Raw genomic sequence first — 6,271 nt, forward strand, 5'->3', positions numbered from 1 at the left:
ACAAATCTTTTAAAATATTAACAAAATCAGAAATAACATATGGAACAAAATAAGGATTAAATAAAATACATTTACACTAATGACAGTGAGTAACAAGACTAAGAATAATAGCACAATATATTAACCCTGGATCTTGCAGACATCACCCATACTTCTTGTGGTACCATTCTCTAAAACCACCACACTGCGCTTGACTTCTTTCACTTTGTGAGGAGCAGAATATTTACTCTGACCTTTACAAACAAATCCTCTGAACTTCACAACCACCCAATCTCCAGGTTTAAGACAACATCGCTTCACAGCCTTCTTTTCATTGTAATACATCATATTTTTGATTTGAGACCTTAAAACATTCTTCTGAATCTCTTCTCGATCAACCTTAACATTAGTTACAACTCCTTTCAGCCACACCGGACACTCTTTCACTCCAGGATTTCTTCTTTTAAGGAAACAAAAGGAGAAACTCCCATCACTGAATGGGGAGTTGTTCTATGCGTCCACATCATCCTTCTCAACTCTCTCTTCCACGGACGATGATTAGCAAGGGATAGTTATATGTTTACTCTTTCTACCAACCTGTTGGCTTGAGGTCGGAAAAGAGCCACCTTATCATGCACTATCCCCATTCCAGAGAGATAATCTTTCATTTCTCTAGATACAAAATGTACTCCATTATCCGATACAATTTTCTTGGGTATTCCTTCTTCCATAAAAGCTTCTTTCAAGAACTCAATCTTCACTTCACCAACATCTTTAACACAAACCACTTCGTATGATAATCTACTAAGATTAAAATTAATCTGCTGTTCGATCCTAACTTAGATACAGGTCCTAAAAAATCGATGGCTAACTTTTCCCAGAGCCTCTCTGGAAAAGTCATGATATCCAAAGGAGGCTCCCGAACTACTTTGGTTTTATCACTATTGGTACATATCGAGCAAATCTTCACCTTTTCCTCAACATCCCGATCTATGTCAGGCCATCAGTATGATTGCCTGACTTTCCTTTTCACGATACCACGTCCCAAATGACCCTCATGGACAATATTGAGAATTCTAGAGCAAATACCTTTAGGAGGCACAAGCGGATTTCTTCTCATTAACTTTCCATCAATTATACTTAACTCTTCCTTGACTTTAAAATACTCACGTAATTCATCATTCACTTCACAACTTTCACTCCAACCATGTACAACCTTCTCTTCTTCTTCATCCATTCCGATAGCTTCCCTCGCAGCCATCAACTCCTCAGCGCTTATAGCCATCTCTCCACTAGTAAACATTCCAATTCTGGCATCTTCTGCAATTCCATCCTCATCATTTTCAGGTCATCTTGATAAAAAATCAGCAACCACATGTTTACTACCTCTCACAAACTCTACCTCAAAGTTATAATCCATTACTGATCGCAACCACCTAGAGATGCGCGGTGCAACATTTCCTCCAATCCTCTACCACCTTTAAAAATGAATGTCAATGGTTTGTGATCCCTTCTTAATTTGAAAGGAATTCCCCACACGTAAAACCTGAACCTATTGATTCCCCAACAACGCGCCAAAGCTTCTCTTTCAATTACAGAATATGTAGATTCCGCTCCTTGCAGTCTCCTAGAGGCAAAACCAACTTTCAACGCCATCTTTAACTTGTGTGAGCACCGCACCAATTCCCACTTTGCTAGCATCCGTTGTGATATATGTCTTTGCCATCACATCAAAATGTCCTAGTGTTGGAGCGTGAATAATACACATTTTTATAAGCAACAACGCATCTTCACATGCGGGACTCCACGCAAATTCAACTCCTTTTTTTTTTAACAATTTCCTTAATGGCTCCACAATTTCCGTGAATCCCTTTACAAATTTAGCACAATATTCTGCTAGATCCAAGAACGATTTTAATTCATCCTTGGTATGTGGTCTAATCGCCTTTTTGATTGCAGTCACAGTGCTTTTCTTCTGAGTTATACCTTTAGCACTTATTGTATGTCCCGGATAAGTCACCTCATCCTTTCTAACTTGACATTTTTCTGACCTGGCTGAAGACGGCTGAAATGCCAGAAACCGGTCCTAGGAAGCTTGTTTCCGGTCCAGGGAAGACATGGCTTGGCAGTTCGGGCTGGACTGTTCCCATGAGGCACAGGGTCAGACTGATTTGCATATGGCCATGTCTGAACTGGGGTGGCAGAGTGGGCTAAAGAACGGTGGTGGATTAAACCCAGATCAGTTGACTGGGGGTGAGTGCTTGCAATGTTCAACACTCCGTCCATCATTTCCTTTGGTTTTGCTTTGGTCGCCATAAGTTGGCAGGGTATGCTCAGACGTGAGTCCCTTGCTCACTTTGCCACTGGATTCAAGCAAGCCTGGCTGAAGACGGTTGAAATGCCAGAAACCGGTCCTAAGAAGCTTGTTTCCGGTCCAGGGAAGGCATGGCTTGGCAGTTCGGGCTGGACTGTTCCCATGAGGCACAAGGTCAGACTGATTTGCATATGGCCATGTCTGAACTGGGGTGGCAGAGTGGGCTAAAGAACGGTGATGGATTAAACCCAGATCAGTTGACTGGGGGTGAGTGCTTGCAATGTTCAACACTCCGTCCATCATTTCCTTTGGTTTTGCTTCCATTTTTCTTTTTTTACCATGTTTGCGTAATCTCAACAGTCGGCCTCCAGGGCAGCGCTAGAGGGGCTGCTCTGACAGTCAGGGTGTGGGATAGTTTCTAGACTAGCGCCTACGTCTGTGCTTGTGCAGTAGGCCCCTCCCTGGTGTGCTGATTTTATAGTTCTGGTGATGTCATTGGCTAGTGCACGTGTTGCCTGCTCTTCCAGTCGTGACATATTGTGAAAATATCAGTCTGTTGGAAGTGCATTGACTTCTCGGAGAACTGCCTATTCGAACATCAGGATCTCAAGGGAGGGGCTATCGTCATTATGGATACTGTGGACTATTACACTGAATGTCAGAGACAACTGTCTGACTGATGTTACTACACACCCATAACACAGGACCCTTCCCCTAGACTAACTACCACCATTAAATCCATGGTCCACTCTGCCACAGCACAAGGATGGCTGACCAAAAACGAGGCGGACATCTTGATCAATACCAACCCCAAGATCCCTTACTTCTACACCCTCCCGAAGATACACAAAGGTACTACCCCACTACCGGGGAGACCCATTGTATCAGGAATAGGGTCCCTACTTGAGCCACCATCAATCTTTTGTGATCACTTTTTACTACCCCTTGTCCAGAAGACTCCATCCTTTCTAAAAGATACGAAGGATGCCCTAAAACTGATTAATGAGATCAATGAGACAGGGGCCAGGATAGATCTACTTGTCACATTCGATGTAGAAGTCCTTTATACCAACATACCTCAAGACGCCACACTAGGAGGTGGAAGAGCGGATCTTGAAATCTGAAACATGGACATTACCGACCCCTATCAGCTCAATTCTAGAATGTGCAAGTCTAGAATTGAAACAGAACCTTTTCCAATACAAAGAACAATTGTACCATCAGACACAGGGACATCCAGGGGTAGCACCTTCGCCCCGTGTCTAGCACTGAAACAGAACCTTTTGCAATCCAAAGAACAATTGTACCATCAGACACAGGGACATCCAGGGGTAGTACCTTCGCCCCTTGTCTAGCACTGAAACAGAACCTTTTGCAATCTGACTGCCCACCCACTGAGTAGTTTAGTTGGTTAGTTGCTTCACACTTCACGGTCCTGACGAATTGCCCTGATCATTTTTTACTTCAGCGGCAAGGAACATGTTGACCAAACACTTGACCAATACTTGTGCCTAAAGCTCATGTGTGGTCCAATCTCTCCACCTTAGCTTGTAGTTGTTTTTAAACATAACCCGGTGTCTCACACATTAAAGCTTGACTTCAATTCCCTGCGAGTTATTGTTAATTTCACCACTCTGCTGATTCACTGCACCCTCACCGCCACCCTCATACTTCACTACAGCAGTTTAAAAGAACTCCGGCAAAGAGCCCCCCTGCGGGGCCCGATGGGTATTTCAGCGCCGGCCCAACGAATCGCTGCCCTATGATGAAGCAGTGTGAGGACTCTTGCTCCTGAAGAATCAGATACTGCCCCATCTTGATCCTCAGGCACGCCCAACCTTCCTTTTACAGATACTGCACACCCGTTGTGTATAGCTATACTTTAGGGGGCGTGTGTGCTGGACTTTGAACTGCCCTCTGTCCCTCCCTTGTGATTTAGGACTGGCATACATGCCAATCTGGCAGCGTCAGAAGGACTGGTCTAACACTTCAGTGTGTTACTTGAACATGAAATACCTTGAATAAAGAAGAGACGAGAGGCATTTGGCAAAACAGGAACAGTTTAATTAAACGTAGCAGCCCGGAGAGGGTCTGAGGACAGTCTCAACTTACAGCCGGTCTGTGGCCTTCTTTTATACAGTTCATCGTAGATGAGAAAGGTTTCCGATGATCCATATATGGTGAGGAATGCAAGTTGCTGCCTTTGGAGTCATAAATCAATTTTCGAAGGGAATATACAGGAGTGTCTCGACCTTTCCTGGACGCAAGGTGATCAGTGGGTAACGTGTCCAGATGTCCAGCTTGGGGAGCGCGTGATCACTGCATGTGCTGTGTCCTGATTGGCTATGTGTTCCTAACTCGTGACATCTGACTTTATGGTGTTTTATGAGCGTGGGTACCCGCTCTGGCCATGTGCGCTTTTTTGGGCCAATCTCCCTTGACCATTGTAATGTCACTGAGCCTATCTGTGGGATTGATCTAAGGTTTTCTGTTCAAGCGTTTGTCTGCCGGCTGCGTGCTACCGCAGCTGTGACCTGTCAATCAGTGACCTCAGGCCTAGGTATCAGCGCTTCCCTGGCTACGTATTTGCGAGTCTGGATTGATGTGCAGTTCACAACTGGCGATGCCATTAATAAAGACGCAATTTTGTTCTCATAAATGAATGTATCGTTTTCCATATTAGCATCAACTTTTTGCATATTAACAAGTGTATGGCCTGGTTCTTTTTAGCAGTTTGTGGGCCTGTTTTTTGGTCTGGTGGCACAGTTTTTACAGTCGATTCCCCTTATATTACCACAAACATTGTCTGCAGCAGAAATGCATACAGGCTCCCGTACCTTGCAAACACAGATACAGTGTGCCTTTACAAGTTCACCAGTGCTCCCATTCAAAAATACCGGCCTCTTTCTTTATGGAACTGATTTACTAGTGGGGGACACTTTTCTTTTGTTGCCCATTTCCTGTCCCAGTCCAACCCCGCAAATAGGATGGCGAAAGCTTGGTGGTGAGTTACTCCCAATGTCCCCTTTAAAAAAAGACGCAGAGTTTCAGTGACAAACACCTTGCTTCTCTGGGAGTAGCTTAGTTTCTTCGGCTTAAACCGTGGGCACTCACAAACCTTTTCCCAGGGGCCAAAACGTTTGGTCCTTGATGTGACAGAGGGCGGCATTGATGCCAGTAGGGTGGTGGTTGGCTGTAGGGGTAGCGAGGCATGCACATCTAGTGGCTGAATAGCACCGAGTGAAACCAGAAAACATGAGATAAATCCCGGCTTCTCCACTTGCCCAAAATGTGTGTTCTTAGGCTTGCCTGGCCTTGTCTGCCAACAGGCCTGCTTTTTCATCACCTAGGATCAGAGCAGGTAGCCACAGCTTTATTAATCAAGTGTTTTCTGTGTGATCTGTTGAATTTAGACATCATTTAGGGCATGGATGGCATTGGATTCAGTTGGGCAAGTGTGTTTTTTGGGGGTGGCCTTTGTGATGTTGTTGGGCCTGGCCATGTGGCTGGTGGCCATTTTGAGGCCTAGGCCTGCAAGCTTGCCTGGCCTTGTCTGCCAACAGGCCTGCTTTTTCATCCCCTAGGATCAGAGCAGGTAGCCACAGCTTTGTTAATCAAGTGTTTTCTGTCTGATCTGTTGAATTTAGACATCATTTAGGGCATGGATGGCATTGGATTCAGTTGGGCAAGTGTGTTTTTTGGGGGTGGCCTTTGTGATGTTGTTGGGCCTGGCCATGTGGCTGGTGGCCATTTTGAGGCCTAGGCCTGCAAGCTTGCCTGGCCTTGTCTGCCAACAGGCCTGCTTTTTCATCCACTAGGATCAGAGCAGGTAGCCACAGCTTTATTAATCAAGTGTTTTCTGTGTGATCTGTTGAATTAGACATCATTTAGGGCATGGATGGCATTGGATTGAGTTGGGCAAGTGTGTTTTTTGGGGTTGGCCTTTGTGATGTTGGTTGTCTTAAAGACATGCTTTTG

Source organism: Triturus cristatus, chromosome 1_1 (assembly GCF_964204655.1).
Source record: "Triturus cristatus chromosome 1_1, aTriCri1.1, whole genome shotgun sequence".
Classification (NCBI taxonomy): Eukaryota; Metazoa; Chordata; class Amphibia; order Caudata; family Salamandridae; genus Triturus; species Triturus cristatus.